The 8345-nt window shown below is 53.0% G+C and overlaps 17 non-coding genes across 17 annotated transcripts; 10 read left to right on the top strand and 7 right to left on the bottom strand.

Annotated features, from left to right (window-relative positions):
- The first annotated feature begins 247 nt into the window (after positions 1-247).
- LOC122763551 lies at positions 248-440 on the top strand. Its single transcript, XR_006359189.1, has one exon. It is a non-coding gene; the product is annotated as a U2 spliceosomal RNA (small nuclear RNA).
- Positions 441-561: 121 nt separating this feature from the next.
- LOC122763543 lies at positions 562-680 on the bottom strand. The gene has a single exon (XR_006359181.1). It is a non-coding gene; the product is annotated as a 5S ribosomal RNA (ribosomal RNA).
- Positions 681-789: 109 nt separating this feature from the next.
- On the bottom strand, positions 790-908 carry LOC122763545. Its single transcript, XR_006359183.1, has one exon. It is a non-coding gene; the product is annotated as a 5S ribosomal RNA (ribosomal RNA).
- A 403-nt stretch (positions 909-1311) lies between these two features.
- LOC122763549 lies at positions 1312-1474 on the top strand. Its single transcript, XR_006359187.1, has one exon. It is a non-coding gene; the product is annotated as a U1 spliceosomal RNA (small nuclear RNA).
- Positions 1475-2113: 639 nt separating this feature from the next.
- On the top strand, positions 2114-2226 carry LOC122763555. The gene has a single exon (XR_006359193.1). It is a non-coding gene; the product is annotated as a U5 spliceosomal RNA (small nuclear RNA).
- Positions 2227-2408: 182 nt separating this feature from the next.
- LOC122763552 lies at positions 2409-2601 on the top strand. Its single transcript, XR_006359190.1, has one exon. It is a non-coding gene; the product is annotated as a U2 spliceosomal RNA (small nuclear RNA).
- A 119-nt stretch (positions 2602-2720) lies between these two features.
- LOC122763558 lies at positions 2721-2839 on the bottom strand. The gene has a single exon (XR_006359196.1). It is a non-coding gene; the product is annotated as a 5S ribosomal RNA (ribosomal RNA).
- A 110-nt stretch (positions 2840-2949) lies between these two features.
- LOC122763557 lies at positions 2950-3068 on the bottom strand. Its single transcript, XR_006359195.1, has one exon. It is a non-coding gene; the product is annotated as a 5S ribosomal RNA (ribosomal RNA).
- Positions 3069-3471: 403 nt separating this feature from the next.
- Positions 3472-3635, top strand: LOC122763548. The gene has a single exon (XR_006359186.1). It is a non-coding gene; the product is annotated as a U1 spliceosomal RNA (small nuclear RNA).
- Positions 3636-4282: 647 nt separating this feature from the next.
- On the top strand, positions 4283-4395 carry LOC122763556. Its single transcript, XR_006359194.1, has one exon. It is a non-coding gene; the product is annotated as a U5 spliceosomal RNA (small nuclear RNA).
- Positions 4396-4573: 178 nt separating this feature from the next.
- On the top strand, positions 4574-4764 carry LOC122763554. Its single transcript, XR_006359192.1, has one exon. It is a non-coding gene; the product is annotated as a U2 spliceosomal RNA (small nuclear RNA).
- Positions 4765-4888: 124 nt separating this feature from the next.
- Positions 4889-5007, bottom strand: LOC122763544. The gene has a single exon (XR_006359182.1). It is a non-coding gene; the product is annotated as a 5S ribosomal RNA (ribosomal RNA).
- A 606-nt stretch (positions 5008-5613) lies between these two features.
- LOC122763547 lies at positions 5614-5776 on the top strand. Its single transcript, XR_006359185.1, has one exon. It is a non-coding gene; the product is annotated as a U1 spliceosomal RNA (small nuclear RNA).
- A 924-nt stretch (positions 5777-6700) lies between these two features.
- LOC122763550 lies at positions 6701-6893 on the top strand. The gene has a single exon (XR_006359188.1). It is a non-coding gene; the product is annotated as a U2 spliceosomal RNA (small nuclear RNA).
- Positions 6894-7008: 115 nt separating this feature from the next.
- LOC122763559 lies at positions 7009-7126 on the bottom strand. Its single transcript, XR_006359197.1, has one exon. It is a non-coding gene; the product is annotated as a 5S ribosomal RNA (ribosomal RNA).
- Positions 7127-7236: 110 nt separating this feature from the next.
- On the bottom strand, positions 7237-7355 carry LOC122763553. The gene has a single exon (XR_006359191.1). It is a non-coding gene; the product is annotated as a 5S ribosomal RNA (ribosomal RNA).
- Positions 7356-7757: 402 nt separating this feature from the next.
- Positions 7758-7921, top strand: LOC122763546. Its single transcript, XR_006359184.1, has one exon. It is a non-coding gene; the product is annotated as a U1 spliceosomal RNA (small nuclear RNA).
- The last annotated feature ends 424 nt before the right edge of the window (positions 7922-8345 follow it).

Raw genomic sequence — 8345 nt, 5'->3', positions numbered from 1 at the left:
AAGACTTCCGTGGAGAGGGACGTTCAAGAGTTTAAGTTATTTTTGGTGGGCTTTGCTGTAAGGCTGCGCCCTTTGAGTGGGTCAAATGTCAAGCAGCTGTCTGTCAAGGCTCAGAGGTGCACTTAGGTCAACCTTGGGGCGGAGGTGATCAGCAGCAGCAGCCTTGTTATGCGCCCTTAAAAACATGGCACCACAACAACTGACTTGTGTGCCAAGATCTTGGGTTGGCCCCAGACACCTGTGGGCCATCGCTTCTCGGCCTTTTGGCTAATATCAAGTGTAGTATCTGTTCTTATCAGTTTAATATCTGATATGTCCTCTATATGGGGATTAAATATTAAATGCATTTTTGAGCAGTGGGAGGTGAAAACTGGGGCTTGCTCTCTTCACTCCTTGCATTGACCTGGTATTGCAGTGCTACCAGGAACGGTGCACCATTCTCTTTTTTCTGTGAAAAGCAAAGCGAAGCTGAAACCAGAAAGACATCAACCCGTGCCTGTGCGTCAATTTAATTGCGAGCCCATGTTTCTTTTAAGGAAGCAGCAGCAGCAGCAGCGTAAAAGCTTACAGCACCTGGTATTCCCAGGCGGTCTCCCATCCAAGTACTAACCCGGCCCGACCCTGCTTAGCTTCCGAGATCAGACGAGATCGGGCGTGCTCAGGGTGGTATGGCCGTAAGCTGAGGGGCTGGCGACAGAGAGTGCCTTTATGGACTAGGCAAGGCCCCTGCTCGTGGAGGGGCATGTTTCTTGTACGGAAGCAGCAGTGTAAAAGCGTGCAGCGGTGTAAAACTTACAGCACCTGGTATTCCCAGGCTGTCTCCCATCCAAGTACTAACCAGGCCCGACCCTGCTTGGCTTCCAAGATCAGACGAGATCGGGCGTGCTCAGGGTGGTATGGCCGTAAGCCGGGGGGTTGGGGACACAGACTGCTTTTATGGACTGGGCAAGGCCCCCTGCGCGTGGCGGGGCTCAAAAGTCAGCCTTTCGGACACACTGCATTTCAGCCTTTATCTCCACCACATGCTACACTCTAGTCCAGTATCGGGAAGCGACACCGAGATGGGCAAGCGGCTGTTGGTGCCGTCATGTCCAGTTGTTGCTGAGTCTATAGGAAACGACCGCCAGGTATGCCAGTAAAAAAGGTCGAGGGTTTCCTCTCCAATGTGTGCTGGAGGTTGAAGTTGAACATAGCACAGCATTAACGAGCACCTGAGTCAAGGCATTGGCCTCTGGGATTATTCATTTCCCGCACCATCAGCCAAAGAGCTGTGTCTGGCAAGAGCCACCCGGTGTTTGGCGAGTACACCTCATACTTACCTGGCAGGGGAGATACCATGATCAAGACGGCGGTTCACCCAGGGCGCGGCTCAGCCATTGCACTCCGGCTGTGTTGACCCCTGCAAATTCCCCAAACGTGGGAGTCTTGACTGCATAATTTTGCTAGTGGGGTGCTGCGTCCGCGCTTTCCCCCGATGATGTCGTTGTAAGCAAAGGTCAGCCGCCCGAAGTTCAACGTTGTGTGCCCATCTCCAAACTTCTCACGTCCTTGCGGAGCAACATCCCCAGTCTTTCCAAGTTGCGGGGAACGTGATGGTTGTGGGTGTTGTCTTTCAGCTCAAAGCAAATGTCACGCTCCCTTTCCCAACTCTTTGTAGAAGAACTCGATTGTTGGAGATGGATCCATGGCCATCATGCCAAGGGTTAATACTTTGGCGCTTGCTCTGTTCACTCCGTGCAGTGACCTGATGTTGAAGTGATGCCAGGAGCAACTCACCATTTCAGAAGCCCGGATGAGGTGGGAAATGGCCCGGCAGTTTGTACTGCTCAGTGTGACACGGAGCTGCTTTGCTCATGCAATCACGTCTACCACTAAATGTTGGAGGTGTGCCAGTGAGCGAGGAATGTGCCACAGCCTCAGCGACTGATAGAAAACTGCAGCACACAACCGACAGTAGGAAAGCGCTTCCAAACATGCAGTCAAATCTGGGCGGTTTATTGGCCGACTAAGCAAAAACATTGAAGGAAGGCCGTCCCAAGGTGGCCGGCCGACCGAGACTGTGGTGACTCCGGCGGATAGACTCCTCGGCTGCTCTCCAGGACAGGGGCTACGTTGACTCTGGTTTCTCTTCAAAATGCACAAGTCTTTCGCCTTTTACTAAAGACTTCCGTGGAGAGGGACGTTCAAGAGTTTAAGTTATTTTTGGTGGGCTTTGCTGTAAGGCTGCGCCCTTTGAGTGTGTCAAATGTCAAGCAGCTGTCTGTCAAGGCTCAGAGGTGCACTTAGGTCAACCTTGGGGCGGAGGTGATCAGCAGCAGCAGCCTTTGTTATGCGCCCTTAAAAACATGGCACCACAACAACTGACTTGTGTGCCAAGATCTTGGGTTGGCCCCAGACACCTGTGGGCCATCGCTTCTCGGCCTTTTGGCTAAGATCAAGTGTAGTATCTGTTCTTATCAGTTTAATATCTGACATGTCCTCTATATGGGGATTAAATATTGAATGCATTTTTGAGCAGTGGGAGGTGAAAACTGGGGCTTGCTCTCTTCACTCCTTGCATTGACCTGGTATTGCAGTGCCACCAGGAACGGTGCACCATTCTCTTTTTTTCTGTGAAAACCAAAGCGAAGCTGAAACCAGAAAGACATCAACCCGTGCCTGTGCGTCAATTTAATTGCGAGCCCATGTTTCTTGTAAGGAAGCAGCAGCAGCGGCGTAAAAGCTTACAGCACCTGGTATTCCCAGGCGGTCTCCCATCCAATTACTAACCCGGCCCGACCCCGCTTAGCTTCCGAGATCAGACGAGATCGGGCGTGCTCAGGGTGGTGTGGCCGTAAGCCGAGGGGCTGGCGACAGAGAGTGCCTTTATGGACTAGGCAAGGCCTCTGCTCGTGGAGGGGCATGTTTCTTGTAAGGAAGCAGCAGTGTAAAAGCGTGCAGCGGTGTAAAAGCTTACAGCACCTGGTACTCCCAGGCGGTCTCCCATCCAAGTACTAACCAGGCCCGACCCTGCTTGGCTTCCGAGATCAGACGAGATCAGGCGTGCTCAGGGTGGTATGGCCGTAAGCCGGGGGGTTGGGGACACAGACTGCTTTTATGGACTGGGCAAGGCCCCCTGCGCGTGGCGGGGCTCAAAAGTCAGCCTTTCGGCCACACTGCACTTCAGCCTTTATCTCCCCCACATGCTACACTCTAGTCCAGTATCGGGAAGCGACACCGAGATGGGCAAGCGGCTGTTGGTGCCGTCATGTCCAGTTGTTGCTGAATCTATAGGAAACGACAGCCAGGTATGCCAGTAAAAAAGGTCGAGTGTTTCCTCTCCAATGTGTGCTGGAGGTTGAAGTTGAAAATAGCACAGCATTAACGAGCAACTGAGTCAAGGCATTGGCCTCTGGGATTATTCATTTCAAGCACCATCAGCCAAAGAGCTGTGTCTGGCAAGAGCCACCCGGTGTTTGGCGAGTACACCTCATACTTACCTGGCAGGGGAGATACCATGATCAAGAAGGCGGGTCACCCAGGGCGAGGCTCAGCCATTGCACTCCGGCTGTGTTGACCCCTGCAAATTCCCCAAACGGGGGAGTCTTGACTGCATAATTTTTGCTAGTGGGGTGCGGCGTCCGCGCTTTCCCCCGATGATGTCGTTGTAAGCAAAGGTCAGCCGCCCGAAGTTCAACGTTGTGTGCCCATCTCCAAACTTCTCACGTCCTTGCTGAGCAACATCCCCAGTCTTTCCAAGTTGCTGGGAACGTGATGGTTGTGGGTGCTGTCTTTCAGCTCAAAGCAAATGTCACGCTCCCTTTCCCAACTCTTTGTAGAAGAACTCGATTGTTGGAGATGGATCCATGGCCATCATGCCAAGGGTTAATACTTTGGCGCTTGCTCTGGTCACTCCGTGCAGTGACCTGATGTGGAAGTGATGCCAGGAGCAACGCACCATTTCAGAAGCCCGGATGAGGTGGGAAATGGCCCGGCAGTTTGTACTGCTCAGTGTGACACGGAGCTCCTTTGCTCATGCACTCACGTCTACCACTAAATGTTTGAGGTGTGCCAGTGAGCGAGGAATGTGCCACAGCCTCAGCGACTGATAGAAAACTGCAGCGCACAACCGACAGTAGGAAAGCGCCTCCAAACATGCAGTCAAATCTGGGCGGTTTATTGGCCGACTAAGCAAAAACGTTGAAGGAAGGCCGTCCCAAGGTGGCCGGCCGGCCGGCCGACCGAGACTGTGGTGACTCCGGCGGATAGACTCCTCGGCTGCTCTCCAGGACAGGGGCTACGTTGACTCTGGTTTCTCTTCAAAATGCACAAGTCTTTCGCTTTTTACTAAAGACTTCCGTGGAGAGGGACGTTCAAGAGTTTAAGTTATTTTTGGTGGGCTTTGCTGTAAGGCTGCGCCCTTTGAGTGTGTCAAATGTCAAGCAGCTGTCTGTCAAGGCTCAGAGGTGCACTTAGGTCAACCTTGGAGCGGAGGTGATCAGCAGCAGCAGCCTTTGTTATGCGCCCTTAAAACATGGCACCACAACAACTGACTTGTGTGCCAAGATCTTGCCGGGCTCCCAGACACCCAGGGCCATCGCCGCCTTTGGCTAAGATCAAGTGTAGTATCTGTTCTTATCAGTTTAATATCTGATATGTCCTCTATATGTGGGGATTAAATATTAAATGCATTTTTGAGCAGTGGGAGGTGAAAACTGGGGCTGGCTCTCTTCACTCCTTGCATTGACCTGGTATTGCAGTGCCACCAGGAACGGTGCACCATTCTCTTTTTTCTGTGAAAAGCAAAGCGAAGCTGAAACCAGAAAGACATCAACCCGCGCCTGTGCGTCAATTTAATTGCGAGCCCATGTTTCTTGTAAGGAAGCAGCAGCAGCAGCAGCAGCGTAAAAGCTTACAGCACCTGGTATTCCCAGGCGGTCTCCCATCCAAGTACTAACCCCGCCCGACCCTGCTTAGCTTCCGAGATCAGACGAGATCGGGCGTGCTCAGGGTGGTATGGCCGCAGTCGCAGGGGCTGGGCGACACCAGGTAAGGCCCTGCTCGTGGAGGGGCATGCTTTTGCACGGAAGCAGCAGTGTAAAGCCGCAGCGTGTAAAGCTTACAGCACTGGTATTCCCATGTCTCCCCACTAAGTACTAACCAGGCCCGACCCTGCTTGGCTTCCAGATCAGACGGTAGATCGCATGCGGCTCAGGTGGTATGGCCGTAAGCCGGGGGGTGGGGGACACAGACTGCTTTTATGGACTGGGCAAGGCCCCCTGCGCGTGGCGGGCCTCAAAAGTCAGCCTTTCGGACACACTGCACTTCAGCCTTTATCTCCACCACATGCTACACTCTAGTCCAGTATCGGGAAGCGACACCGAGATGGGCAAGCGGCTGTTGGTGCCGTCATGTCCAGTTGTTGCTGAATCTATAGGAAACGACAGCCAGGTATGCCAGTAAAAAAGGTCGAGTGTTTCCTCTCCAATGTGTGCTGGAGGTTGAAGTTGAACATAGCACAGCATTAACGAGCAACTGAGTCAAGGCATTGGCCTCTGGGATTATTCATTTCCAGCACCATCAGCCAAGAGCTGTGTCTGGCAAGAGCCACCCGGTGTTTGGCGAGTACACCTCATACTTACCTGGCAGGGGAGATACCATGATCAAGAAGGCGGTTCACCCAGGGCGAGGCTCAGCCATTGCACTCCGGCTGTGTTGACCCCTGCAAATTCCCCAAACGTGGGAGTCTTGACTGCATAATTTTTGCTAGTGGGTGCTGCGTCCGCGCTTTCCCCCGATGATGTCGTTGTAAGCAAAGGTCAGCCGCCCGAAGTTCAACGTTGTGTGCCCATCTCCAAACTTCTCACGTCCTTGCGGAGCAACATCCCCAGTCTTTCCAAGTAGCTGGGAACGTGATGGTTGTGGGTGTTGTCTTTCAGCTCAAAGCAAATGTCACGCTCCCTTTCCCAACTCTTTGTAGAAGAACTCGATTGTTGGAGATGAATCCATGGCCATCATGCCAAGGGTTAATACTTTGGCGCTTGCTCTGTTCACTCCGTGCAGTGACCTGATGTTGAAGTGATGCCAGGAGCAACTCACCATTTCAGAAGCCCGGATGAGGTGGGAAATGGCCCGGCAGTTTGTACCGCTCAGTGTGACACGGAGCTGCTTTGCTCATGCACTCACGTCTACCACTAAATGTTGGAGGTGTGCCAGTGAGAGCCAGGAATGCGCCACAGCCTCAGCGACTGATAGAAAGACAACCGGCTGCAGGAAAGCCGCCTAAACATGCAGTCGTAACCTGGCTGCTTTATTACCGACTACAAACGCTAGCGAAGGTCAGTCTGAGCAGTGGCCGGCCGGCCGGGCCGACCGGGAGACTGTGGTGATCTCCGCGGATAGACTCCGGCTGCCTCCAGGACAGGGGCTACGCTGACCTTGGTTTCCTTCAAATGCACGCGCCGCTTTACTTCAAAGACCTCGCGGAGAGGGACGTTCAAGAGTTTAAGTTATTTTTGGTGGGCTTTGCTGTACGGCTGCGCCCTTTGAGTGTGTCAAATGTCAAGCAGCTGTCTGTCAAGGCTCAGAGGTGCACTTAGGTCAACCTTGGGGCGGAGGTGATCAGCAGCAGCAGCCTTTGTTATGCGCCCTTTAAAACATGGCACCACAACAACTGACTTGTGTGCCAAGATCTTGGGTTGGCCCCAGACAGCTGTGGGCCATCGCTTCTCGGCCTTTTGGCTAAGATCAAGTGTAGTATCTGTTCTTATCAGTTTAATATCTGATATGTCCTCTATATGGGGATTAAATATTAAATGCATTTTTGAGCAGTGGGAGGTGAAAACTGGGGCTTGCTCTCTTCACTCCTTGCATTGACCTGGTATTGCAGTGCCACCAGGAACGGTGCACCATTCTCTTTTTTCTGTGAAAAGCAAAGCGACGCTGAAACCAGAAAGACATCAACCCGTGCCTGTGCGTCAATTTAATTGCGAGCCCATGTTTCTTGTAAGGAAGCAGCAGCGGTGTAAAAGCTTACAGCACCTGGTATTCCAGGCGGTATCCCATCCAAGTACTAACCCGGCCCGACCCTGCTTAGCTTTCGAGATCAGACGAGATCGGGCGTGCTCAGGGTGGTATGGCCGTAAGCCGAGGGGCTGGCGACAGAGAGTGCCTTTACGGACTAGGCAAGGCCCCTGCTCGTGGAGGGGCATGTTTCTTGTAAGGAAGCAGCAGTGTAAAAGCGTGCAGCGGTGTAAGAGCTTACAGCACCTGGTATTCCCAGGCGGTCTCCCATCCAAGTACTAACCAGGCCCGACCCTGCTTGGCTTCCGAGATCAGACGAGATCAGGCGTGCTCAGGGTGGTATGGCCGTAAGCCGGGGGGTTGGGGACACAGACTGCTTTTATGGACTGGGCAAGGCCCCCTGCGCGTGGCGGGGCTCAAAAGTCAGCCTTTCGGACACACTGCACTTCAGCCTTTATCTCCACCACATGCTACTCTCTAGTCCAGTATCGGGAAGCGACACCGAGATGGGCAAGCGGCTGTTGGTGCCGTCATGTCCAGTTGTTGCTGAATCTATAGGAAACGACAGCCAGGTATGCCAGTAAAAAAGGTCGAGTGTTTCCTCTCCAATGTGTGCTGGAGGTTGAAGTTGAACATAGCACAGCATTAACGAGCAACTGAGTCAAGGCATTGGCCTCTGGGATTATTCATTTCCAGCACCATCAGCCAAGAGCTGTGTCTGGCAAGAGCCACCCGGTGTTTGGCGAGTACACCTCATACTTACCTGGCAGGGGAGATACCATGATCAAGAAGGCGGTTCACCCAGGGCGAGGCTCAGCCATTGCACTCCGGCTGTGTTGACCCCTGCAAATTCCCCAAACGTGGGAGTCTTGACTGCATAATTTTTGCTAGTGGGGTGCTGCGTCCGCGCTTTCCCCCGATGATGTCGTTGTAAGCAAAGGTCAGCCGCCCGAAGTTCAACGTTGTGTGCCCATCTCCAAACTTCTCACGTCCTTGCGGAGCAACATCCCCAGTCTTTCCAAGTTGCTGGGAGCGTGATGGTTGTGGGTGTTGTCTTTCAGCTCAAAGCAAATGTCACGCTCCCTTTCCCAACTCTTTGTAGAAGAACTCCATTGTTGGAGATGGATCCATGGCCATCATGCCAAGGGTTAATACTTTGGCGCTTGCTCTGTTCACTCCGTGCAGTGACCTGATGTTGAAGTGATGCCAGGAGCAACTCACCATTTCAGAAGCCCGGATGAGGTGGGAAATGGCCCGGCGGTTTGTACTGCTCAGTGTGACACGGAGCTGCTTTGCTCATGCACTCACGTCTACCACTAAATGTTGGAGGTGTGCCAGTGAGC

Source organism: Solea senegalensis, unplaced genomic scaffold, assembly GCF_019176455.1.
Source record: "Solea senegalensis isolate Sse05_10M unplaced genomic scaffold, IFAPA_SoseM_1 scf7180000016947, whole genome shotgun sequence".
Taxonomy (NCBI): domain Eukaryota; kingdom Metazoa; phylum Chordata; class Actinopteri; order Pleuronectiformes; family Soleidae; genus Solea; species Solea senegalensis.
The sequence above is the reverse complement of the archived record's forward strand: the minus strand, read 5'-3'. Positions and strand labels throughout refer to the sequence as shown.